General features: G+C 37.5%; 1 pseudogene across 1 annotated transcript in view; it reads left to right on the top strand.

Moving 5' to 3' along the window:
* The first annotated feature begins 459 nt into the window (after nt 1-459).
* The window catches only part of LOC147375359 (small ribosomal subunit protein uS14 pseudogene), a 63,780-nt pseudogene continuing 51,970 nt past the window's right edge, over nt 460-12,269 (top strand). The window contains exon 1 of the transcript XR_015159493.1: nt 460-1,340. The product of XR_015159493.1 is annotated as a small ribosomal subunit protein uS14 pseudogene, transcript variant X5 (transcript). The remainder of the gene's footprint in view (nt 1,341-12,269) is intronic.

The following is a 12,269-nucleotide window of genomic DNA, read 5'->3' on the forward strand; positions in this document are numbered from 1 at the left end:
AGCCTTGACTAGCCAGACCTTTGTTGGCAAAGTAATGTCTCTGCTTTTGAATATGCTATCTAGGTTGGTCATAACTTTCCTTCCAAGGAGTAAGCGTCATGGCTGCAGTCACCATCTGTAGTGATTTTGGAGCCCAGAAAAATAAAGTCTGACACTGTTTCCACTGTTTCCCCATCTATTTCCCATGAAGTGGTGGGACCGGATGCCATGATCTTCATTTTCTGAATGTTGAGCTTTAAGCCAACTTTTTCACTCTCCACTTTCACTTTCATCAAGAGGCTTTTTAGTTCCTCTTCACTTTCTGCCATAAGTGTGGTGTTATCTGCATATCTGAGGTTATTGATATTTCTCCTGGCAATCTTGATTCCAGTTTGTGTTTCTTCCAGTCCAGCGTTTCTCATGATGTACTCTGCATATAAGTTAAATAGACAGGGTGACAATATACAGCCTTGATGTACTCCTTTTCCTATTTGGAACCAGTCTGTTGTTCCATGTCCAGTTCTAACTGTTGCTTCCTGACCTGCATACAAATTTCTCAAGAGGCAGATCAGGTGGTCTGGTATTCCCATCTCTTTCAGAATTTTCCACAGTTTATTTTCCACAGTTTATTGAGTGATCCACACAATCAAAGGCTTTGGCATAGTCAATAAAGCAGAAATAGATGTTTTTCTGGAACTCTCTTGCATAGTACCTACCTACTAGGATTGTTGTGAAGATTAAACATGTTTATATATATGAGGTGCTTAGTACAATGGGCAACACAGTAAGTACCCAATAAATGTTAGAAATAATAATCATTTGGTCCTAAGTAACCTTTCTGTCCTTATCACTTGCCATTCCCAACCATGTGTTTCAGCCTCTACAATATAAAATTGTTTGCATATTTAATTGTCATAGTCTATCATTTCTAGGCCTTTGCTCTAGATTTTTCCTTTTCATTCACTCGACTAACTCTTACTCATTCTTAAAGACTTAATTTAAATGTCAGTGCCTCTGGAAAGCCTTTCTAGTCCCTGAAGCTGGGTAATTGTCACTCCCAAATCATTCTGTATTTAAGACACTGTGGTGTAAATGCCTGTTTTCCAGTAGATCGTAAGCTCCTCGAGGATATGAACTGTTTATTATTTATTATCAGAGTCCAGAAACACTGATAAACGCTCAGTATATTTTTGTTTAAATGAATAGACAGATGAATTGTTATGGTTGTGAGGAAGTGTAACTCTCTGTTGTGAGAAAATCTAACTATATTTTTTTCTATTTATTATCTCCTTCTATATTCTAATTCACAAAGCCTGGAGTTGAGAATGCACGAGACTACCCTGACTTGGCAAAGGAAGCAGGTAATATAGAACATTTAGATCTGTGACCATGGTGGTTTATTGTGTGTTCTGTCATGATTGTGGAGCAGCCTTGTAACTTTCGCAGGCAGCTTAATCAAAGGAGATGTTTTATTTTCAGGGCCAAGCAGTCTAAGCTTAAGTATGAGTTATTTAAGGGACATACAGACTTCCCACACGTGGAGACCTTGGAAGCTCTGTGGTCCCATGAAGTTGTTTAGGTACAGTCCTCCTCCTAGAAAGTCTTCCACTTCCTCCTATTTCTGCCGGCTTGATATCAGGCAACCCAAAAAGGGTCATTATGGCTTCTTATTAGACCCTCCATGCCTCCACAAATACCTACTGCAGTCAGTGTTCATAAATTAGATTCCTTTTCAACTCCATCGTGCAGCTCAGTGTTTAGATATTAGTATTCAGGGAATTGGAGAAGGCAATGGCACCCCACTCCAGTCCTCTTGCCTGGCAAATCCCATGGATGGAGGAGCCTGGTAGACTGCAGTCCATGGGTTGCGAAGAGTTGGATACAACTGAGCGACTTCACTTTTTCACTTTCATGCATTGGAGAAGGAAATGGCAACCCACTCCAGTGTTCTTGCCTGGAGAATCCCAGGGACGGGGGAGCCTGGTGGGCTGCTGTCTATGGGGTTGCACAGAGTTGGACACGACTGAAGCGACTTAGCAGCAGCATTCAGGGAATTAGAGTATCTTTGTTCCCCAGAAGGAATGTTAGTGAGATTTGATTAGCTGATGTTGATTCTCTGGGTGGACAGTATTCATTCAATGTTTATCTTTTGGTTTTTAAATCTTCTCTTTTAAAAAGTAATTTATTTATTTTAATTGAAGTCTAATTACTTTACAATATTGTAGTGGCTTTTGCTATACATCTACATGAATCAGCCATGGGTGTACACGTGTCCCCCATCCTGAACTCCCCTCCCACCTCCCTCCCCATCCCATCCCTCAGGACTGTCTCAGTGCATCGAACTGTCTCTTACATCAAACCTGGACTGGAAATCTATTTCACATATGGTAATATATATGTTTCAATACTGTTCTCTCAAATCATCCCACCCTTACCTTCTCCCACAGAGTCCAAAGGTCTGTTCTTTAAATCTGTGTCTCTTTTGCGTCTCGCATATAGGGTGTTCGTTACCATCTTTCTAAATTCCGTATATATGCGTTAATATATTGTATTGGTGTTTTTCTTTCTGACTTACTTCACTCTGTATAATAGGCTCCAGTTTCATCCACCGCATTAGAACTGATCCAAGTGCATTCTTTTTAATAGTTGAGTAATAGTCCATTGTGTATATGTACCACAGCTTTCTTATCCATTTGTCTCCTGATGGACATCTAGGTTGCTTCCATGTCCTAGCTATTGTAAACAGTGCTGCGACGAACATTGAGGTACACATCTCTCTTTCAATTCTGGTTTCCTCAGTGTGTATGCCCAGCAGTGGGATTGCTGGATTAAATGGCAGTTCTATTCCCAGTTTTTTAAGGAATCTCCACACTGTTCTCCATAGTGGCTGTACTAGTTTGCATTCCCACCAACAGTGTAAGAGGGTTCCCTTTTCTCCACACCCTCTCCAGCGTTTATTGTTTGTAGACTTTTGGATAGCAGCCATTCTGACCAGCATGAGATGGTACCTCATTGTGGTTTTGATTTGCATTTCTCTGATAATGAGTGATGTTGAGCATCTCTTTATGTGTTTGTTAGCCATCTGTATGTCTTCTTTGGAGAAATGTCTGTTTAGTTCTTTGGCCCATTTTTTGATTGGACCATTTATTTTTCTGGAATTGAGCTGCAGGAGTTGCTTGTATATTTTTGAGATTAATTCTTTGTCAGTTGCTTCATTTGCTATTATTTTCTTCCATTCTGAAGGCTGTCTTTTCACCTTGCTTATAGTTTCCTTTGTTGTGCAAAAGCTTTTAAGTTTAATTAGGTCCCATTTGTTTATTTTTGCTTTTATTTCCAATATTCTGGGAGGTGGGTCATAGAGGATCTTGCTGTGATGTATGTCAGAGAGTGTTTTCCCTATGTTTTCCTCCAGGAGTTTTATAGTTTCTGGTCTTACATTTAGATCTTTAATCCATTTTGAGTTTATTTTTGTGTATGTTGTTAGAAAGTGTTCTAGTTTCATTATTTTACAAGTGGTTGACCAGTTTTCCTAGCACCACTTGTTAAAGAGATTGTCTTGTCTCCATTGTATATTCTTGACTCCTTTGTCAAAGATAAGGTGTCTGTAGGTGTGTGGATTTATCTCTGGCCTTTCTATTTTGTTCCATTGATCTATATTTCTGTCTTTGTGCCAGTACCATACTGTCTTGATGATTGCAGCTTTGTAGCATAGCCTGAAGTCAGGCAGGTTGATTACTCCAGGTCCATTCTTCTTTCTCAAGATTGCTTTGGGTAGTCAAAGCTTTTTTTTGTATTTCCATACAAATTGTGAAATTATTTGTTCTAATTCTGTGAAAAATACCATTGGTAGCTTGATAGGGATTGCACTGAATCTAAAGATTGCTTTAGGTAGTATACTCATTTTCACTATATTGATGCTTCCAATCCATGAACATGTATATTTCTCCATCTATTTGTGTCCTCTTTGATTTCTTTCATCAGTGTTTTATAGTTATCTATATATAAGTCTTCTGTTTCTTTAGGTAGATTTATTCCTAAATATTTTATTCTTTTTGTTGCAATGGTGAATGGAATTGTTTCCTTAGTTTCTCTTTCTGTTTTCTCATTGTTAGTGTATAGGGATGCAAGGGATTTCTATGTGTTAATTTTATATCCTGGAACTTTACTATATTCACTGATTAGCTCTAGTAATTTTCTGGTGGAGTCTTTAGGGTTTTCTATGTAGAGGATCATGTCATCTGCGAACAGTGAGAGTTTTACTTCTTCTTTTCCAATCTGAATTCCTTTTGTTTCTTTTTTTCTCTGATTGCTGTGGCCAAAACTTCCAAAACTATGTGGAATAGTAGTGGTGAGAGTGGGCACCCTTGTCTTGTTCGGACTTTAGGGGAAATGCTTTCAATTTTTCACAATTGAGGATAATGTTTGCTGTGGGTTTTTCTTATATAGCTTTTATTATGTTGAGGTATGTTCCTTCTATTCCTGCTTTCTGGAGGGTTTTTATCATAAATGGATGTTGAATTTTGTCAAAGGCTTTCTCTGCATCTATTGAGATAATCATATGGTTTTTATCTTTCAATTTGTTAATGTGGTGTATTACATTGATTGATTTGTGGATGTTAAAGAATCCTTGCATCCCTGGGATAAAGCCCACTTGGTCATGATGTATGATTTTTTTAATGTTGTTGGATTCTGTTTGCTAGGATTTTGTTAAGGATATTTGCATCTATGTTCATAAGTGATATTGGCCTATAGTTTTCTTTTTTGTGTGGTATCTTTGTCTGGTTTTGGTATCAGGGTGATGGTGGCCTTATAGAATGAGTTGGGCAGTTTACCTTCCTCTGCAATTTTCTGGAAGAGTTTGAGTAGTATAGGTGTTAGCTATTCTGTAAATTTTTGGTAGAATTCAGCTGTGAAGCCATCTGGTCCTGGGCTTTTGTTTGCTGGAAGATTTCTGATTACAGTTTCAATTTCTGTGTTTGTGATGGGTCTGTTAAGATTTTCTGTTTCTTCCTGATTCCGTTTTGGAAAGTTATACTTTTCTAAGAATTTGTCCATTTCTTCCAAGTTGTCCATTTTGTTGGCATATAGTTGCCGATAGTAGTCTCTTATGATCCTTTGTATTTCTGTGTTGTCTGTTGTGATTTCTCCATTTTCATTTCTAATTTTGTTGATTTGATTCTTCTCCCTTTGTTTCTTGATGAGTCTGGCTAATGGTTTGTCAATTTTATTTATCTTCTCAAAGAACCAGCTTTTAGCATTGTTGATTTTGGCTATGGTCTCTTTTGTTTCTTTTGCATTTATTTATGCCCTAATTTTTACAGTTTCTTTCCTTCTACTAGCCCTGGTGTTCTTCATTTCTTCCTTTTCTGGTTGCTTTAGGTGTAGAGTTAGTTATTCATTTGACTTTTTTCTTGTTTCTTGAGATAAGCCTGTATTGCTATGAACCTTCCCCTTAGCACTGCTTTTACAGTGTCCCATAGGTTTTGGGTTGTTTTGTTTTCATTTTCATTCATTTCTATGCATTTTTTGATTTCTTATGTGATTTGTTGGTTATTCAGAAGCATGTTGTTTAGCCTCCGTATGTTGGAATTTTTAATACTTTTTCCCCCCTGTTATTGACATCTAATCGTATTGCATTGTGATCAGAAAAGGTGCTTGGGATGATTTCAATTTTTTTGAATTTACCAAGGCTAGATTTGTGGCCTAGGATGTGATCTATCCTGGAAAAGATTCTGTTGCACTTGAGAAAAAGGTGAAATTCATTGTTTTGGGGTGAAATGTCCTAGAGATATCAATTAGGTCTAACTGGTCCATTGTATCATTTAAAGTTTGTGTTTCCTTGCTAATTTTCTGTTTAGTTGAGCTATCCATAGGTGTGAGTGGGGTATTAAAGTCTCCAACTATTATTGTGTTTTTGTTATTTTCCCCTTTCATACTTGTAAGCATTTGCCTTACATATTGTGGTGCTCCTATGTTGGGTTCATATATATTTATAATTGTTATATCTTCTTGGATTGATCCTTTGATCATTATGTAGTGTCCTTCTTTGTCTCTTTTCACAGCCTTTATTTCAAAGTCTATTTTATCTGATATGAGTATTGCTACTCCTGCTTTCTTTTGGTCTCTATTTGCATGAAATATCTTTTTCCAGCCTTTCACTTTCAGTCTGTATGTGTCCCTTGTTTTGAGGTGGGTCTTTTGTAGACAGCATATATAGGGGTCTTGTTTTTGTATCCATTCAGCCAGTCTTTGTCTTTTGGTTGGGACATTCAACCCATTTACATTTAAGGCAATTATTGAAAAGTACGACCCCATTGCCATTTACTTTGTTGTTTTGAGTTCAAGTTTATACACCTTTTCTGTGTTTCCTGTCTAGAGAAGATCCTTTAGCATTTGTTGAAGAGCTGGTTTGGTGGTGCTGAATTCTCTGAGCTTTTGCTTATCTGTAAAGCTTTTGATTTCTCCTTCATATTTGACTGAGATCCTTGCTGGGTACACTAATCTGGGTTGTAGGTTTTTCTCTTTCATCACTTTAAGTATGTCCTGCCAATCCCTTCCGGAGAAGGCAATCGCACCCCACTCCAGTACTCTTGCTTGGAAAATCCCATGGATGGAGGAACCTGGTAGGCTGCAGTCCATGGGGTCCCACAGAGTCGGACATGACTGAGTGACTTCACTTTCACCTTTCACTTTCATGCATTGGAGAAGGAAATGGCAACCCACTCCGGTGTTCTTGCCAGGAGAATCCCAGGGATGGCGGAGCCTGGCCGGCTGCCGTCTATGGGGTCGCACAGAGTCGGACACGACTGAAGTGACTTAGCAGCAGCAGCAGCAGCCAATCCCTTCTGGCCTGAAGAGTTTCTATTGAAAGATCAGCTGTTATCCTTATAGGAATCCCCTTGTGTACTATTTGTTGTTTTTCCCTTGCTGCTTTTAATATTTGTTCTTTGTGTTTGATCTTTGTTAATTTGATTAATATGTGTCTTGGGGTGTTTCGCCTTGGGTTTATCCTGTTTGGGACTCTCTGGGTTTCTTGGACTTGGGTGACTGTTTCCTTCCCCATTTTAGGGAAGTTTTCAACTATTATCTCCTCAAGTATTTTCTCATGGCCTTTCTTTATGTCTTCTTCTGGGACTCCTATGATTCAAATTTTGGGGTGTTTGACATTGTCCCAGAGGTCTCTGAGGTTTTCCTCATTTCTTTTAATTCTTTTTTCTTTTTTCCTCTCTGCTTCATTTATTTCCACCATTCTATCTTCTACCTCACTTATCCTATCTTCTCCCTCAGTTATTCTACTGTTGGTTCCCTCCAGAGTGTTTTTGATCTCATTTATTGTATTATTCATTATTGGTTGACTCTTTTTTATTTCTTCTAGGTCCTTGTTAAACATTTCTTGCATCTTCTCAATCCTTGTCTCCAGGCTATTTATCTGTAACTCCAGTTTGTTTTCAAGATTTTAGATCATTTTTACTCTCATTATTCTGAATTCTTTTTCAGGTAGACTCACTATCTCATCCTCTTTTGTTTGGTGTGGTGGGCATTTATCATGTTCCTTTACCTGCTAAGTGTTTCTCTGCCTTTTCATCTTATTTAGATTGCTGTGTTTGGGGTGGCCTTTCTGTATTCTGGCAGTTTGTGGTTCCTCCCTGTAGGTGGAATGATTGGATGAGTAGCTTTTCAAGGTTTCCTGGTTAGGGAAGCTTGCGTTGGTGTTTTGGTGGGTGGAGCTGTATTTCTTCTCTCTGGAGTGCAATGAAGTGTCTGGTAGTGAGTTTTGAGATGCGTGGGTTTGGTGTGACTTTTGGCAGCTTGTATATTAAAGCTCAGGGCTATTTTCCTGTGTTGCTGGAGAATTTTCATGGTATGTCTTACTATGGAGCTTGTTGGATCTTGGGTGGAGCTTGGTTTCAGTGTAGGTATGGAGACTTTTGGATGAGCTCTTATCAATTAATGTTCCCTGGAGTCAGGAGTTCTCTGGTGTTCTCAGGTTTTGGACTTAAGCCTCCTGCCTCTGGCTTTCAGTCTTATTCTTACAGTAGCTTCAAGACTTCTCCATCCATACAGCACCGATGATGAAACATCTCCTTTTGAAGACAATGGACTGTCTTTCTGGGTGCCTGGTGTCCTCTGCCAGCATTCAGAAGTTGTTTTGTGGAATTTGCTCAGTGTTCAAATGTTCTTTCGAAGAATTTGTGGGGGAGAAAGTGGTCTCCCCATCCTATTCCTCTGCCATCTTAGGACCGCCCCCTCCACTAACATTTCATACAGTGCTGGTCTGCTGCTGCCAAATTCTCTCAGGTTTTGTATGTTCAAATAGGTCTTTACCTTATTTTTTGGAAGATATATTTGCTGAGCACGGAATTCCATTTTAGCTTCACTTTTTTTTTTTTTTTTTAAGTACTTTAAGGATGTTGGTTCACTGCATTTTTGGTTTTCATTGCTTTTGTTTTAAAGTCTGCTGTCATTCTTATTTTTTGTTCCTCTACACTTAATGTGTATTTTCCCTTGATTACTTTTAAGGTTTTCCTTTGTCACTGGTTTGAGACAATTTTATTATGATGTACCTTGGTGTAGTTTTATCATGTTTTGTATGCTTGAGGTGTGTTGTGGTTCTTGGATATATGCATTATATAGTTTTCATCAGATTAAAAAATTTTTCATCCATTAAATCTTAAAATATTTTTTCCCTAAATTTTGTTTCTGTCTTCTCCTTTTATGGGACTCCAATTGCATATCCACTAAACTTTATTGTTGTTCCTCAGCTCACTAATTTTGTTTATTTTTTTTTTATTTTGAGATTTTCCCCCCTCCTTATGTTTTAGTTTACTGCTTCTTCAAGTTTACTAAACTATACTGCATTGTCTAATTTGATATTAATTCCACTGAGTTTACTTTTCATTTCAGACAATGTATATTTTATCTCTAAAATTTCATGTGGATCAGTTTTTAAATACATTTCATATTTTTCTTTGTTATGTTCATGCTTTCTTCTACCTTTTTGAACAAATGGAATATTCGTAGTAATGGTTTTAAAGTTCTCATCTACTACTTCTGTTATATGTATCTTTTCTGTTGACTGATTAATCCACTCTTAGCAAGTTGCACTTTTCTGCTTCATTGCATGCTGTGTAACCCAGGTGGTGCTAGTGGTAAAAGACCTGCCTGCCAATGCAGGAGTCGCAAGAGATGTGGGTTCAATCCCTGAGTCAGGAAGATCCCCCGGAGGAGGAAATGGCAACCCACTCCAGTATTCTTGCCTGGAAAATCCCATGGACAGAGGAGCCTGGTGGGCTACAGTCCATGGGGTTGCAAAGAGTGAGACTCGACTGGGCACACACACGTGCACGTGTAATTTGTGATTGAATGCTAGACATTGTAAATTTTACTTTGTTGGTTGTTGAATTTTTATGTTCCATTAACTTTAGGAGTTTTTTTTAGGATAATTGTTTTTTTAGAACTGGTTTAATCCGTTTGAGATTCGAATCCAAATCTTTAATCCATTTGAAGCTTTTTAGCTTCAATGGAATGGACTTTATTATTCCAAGGCTAAACGGACACTGCTACTGATGCAGTAACCTCAGGATTTCACTGATGCCCTTTGTGTTAAAAGATCTTACCATTGTGGTTTTGAGAATAAAAATCATTCCTGGCACTAAGGGAACATTGGAAATTATTCTGCCTGCTCCTTTCCAGTGACTTTTCCCCTGGTCTTAATAGTGTTGATTAGACTCATTGAAAACTCAAGGGGAACTCTCTTCAGATTATCAGAGAGCTCTCTTCTATCCATTACTCTTCTCTGCGAGTTCTTTCAGAGATCCCTGTACTAAGCTTTATATTGTACATTGTCTGAAAACATTTGCTTTCTATATTTTGTCCAGGTTTTTGGCTTTTTTAGATAGAAGGGTAGTCTAGTGGTTAAACAATCTGCCTGCCAATGCAGGGGACAGGGGTTCAGTCCCTGAGAAGATTGCACATGTGGTGGGACAACTAAGTCCATGCGCCACAACTACCGAAACCCACACACTCTAGAGCACATGCTCTGCAGCAAGGGAGGCCACTGCAGTGAGAAGTCCACAGCTAGAGAAAGCCCATGTGCAGCAAAGAAGAACCAGCACAGCTAAAAATAAATAAAAATTTTTTTAAGTAAAAAAAAAAAAGTTAGAAGGGTAAATCTTTTTTCTGTAGTCCATCTTGACTAGAAACATGCATTGTGTATCTTTGTTTTCATTCATACTTCTTTTCATCTTAGATATGAACATTTTCTGTATTTTAAGGTGTTTTTGTTTGTATTTCTTTTTCAAAAAAAATTTCTACCTATGGGAATCCAAATACATAATTCTATATACTTAAAGACTTCTGTGTTCACAGATTACACAGTACCCGTTTATCAGCTCATTTTGTCTTTATTGTTTGGACTGTCAAATTGCTTTTCGTATTTAACTAAATAATTTTCTTCTTGTAAGCCTGTTCTTTCTTATGTTGAGGTTTTTAAACATTTAAGTATGATTCATTTACAGTGTTGTGACACAGTCTGCTGTGCAGCAAAGTGACTCAGTTGTATACATATACACATTTTTTTAATATTCTTTTCCATTATGGTTTATCACAACATACTGAATCTAGTTCCCTATGCTATACATTAGGACTTTGTTATTTTTCCATTCTAAATTTAATAGTTTGCATCTACCAATCCCAAACACCCAGCTCATCCCTCTCACTCTCTACCTTCCCCTTGGCAACTGCATGTGTGTTCTCTATGTCTGTGAGTCCATTTCTACTTTGTATATACGTTTATTTGTGCCATATTTGAGGTTCAATGTATAAGTGATATGGTATTTGTCTTTCTGACTTATTTCACTTTGTATGATAATCTCTAGTTGAATCCATGTTGCTGCAAATGGCATTATTTCATTCATTTTTATGGCTGAGTAGTATCCTATTTTATATATATATATATATACACACACACACACACACACACACATATACATACATACACAACATCTTCCACATCTTCTTTATCCATTCATCTGTTGATGAACATTTAGATTGTTTCTATGTTTTGGCTATTGTGAACAGTGCTTCTGTGAACATAGGGGTGCATGTATCTTTGTGAATTATAGGTTTGTCTGAATATATTCTGAGGAGTGAGATTGCTGGCTCATATAGTAATTCTATTTTCCAGTTTTCTGAGGAATCTCCATACTGTTTTCCATAATGGCTGTAGCAACTTACATTCCCACCAATAGTGTAGGAGGGTTTCCTTTTCTCTATAGTCTTTCCAGCATTGTTATTTTTAGACATTTTGATGATGGCTGTTCTGTGAGGTGGTATCTCACTGTAGTTTTGATTTGCATTTCTTTACTGATTAGTGATGTTGGACATCACTAGTTCACATCATTAGTAATGTTCAACATCTTTTCATGTGCCTACTATTCCCTTTAGAACCCATTTGTGGACCAGGAAAAAAAATCTCTGTTTACCAATTACTTATGTAATGTTTACCATGTAGCAGGCTATATGCTAGATTTTGGATACATATTCAGAGGTAGATGAAGAAGAGTTCCTGTGCTCAAAGTGTTTGCAGTCTAGTAGGTAAAATAGCAAGAAACAGCCTCCCCTTTGTAGAATATTTGCAGTAGGAACTGTGTTTCTCTATTCTAGAACCATGGAAACAGATGTGACTGCACTCTGAGTGTTACTTTATCCTAATCCTAATTCATTTTTTCTCAAACACCCAAGACTGGTCCTGCCTTGGGACTTTGCTCTTGCTTTTCTGTCTGCCTAGAATTCTCCTCTCCAAAAGTTATCCAAATGACTTACTCCTGCTCCTTCACATCCCTGCTGAAATGTCACTTTATTAATGTGATCTCCCTAGACTATTTTCTATAAAATAACACTTTCCACCTTCTGTCTTTTATCCCTTTATTTGAATTTATTTGTTATATTGATAGCATTACTATTTACATTTTAATTTCTGTCCTCATTATGTTTTATCTCTTCCTCCCTCAAATATAAATACTAGATGAGCAGGGACTTTATCTGTTTTGTTCACCATTTTATCCCCAATGTCTTGAGTAGTTATTGTCACATAACAGGATTCTTTACACATGTTTCTTGAAAGAATTAACACCTCTTTGGGCACTTGATTATTTTTCCTTCTCATGTTTCCCTGGAAAGCATTTTCTGACTGATTTTATTCACATTGTATATTTTTAGCTTATTCCAGACTTCAAATAAGCATAAAAAAGATACCTATCATGTTAAGTACCTATTACAATTTGTTTTCC

This window comes from Bos grunniens, chromosome 3, assembly GCF_055505025.1.
Source record: "Bos grunniens cultivar Pamir isolate PY7600 chromosome 3, Bosgru_T2T1.0, whole genome shotgun sequence".
Lineage (NCBI taxonomy): Eukaryota > Metazoa > Chordata > Mammalia > Artiodactyla > Bovidae > Bos > Bos grunniens.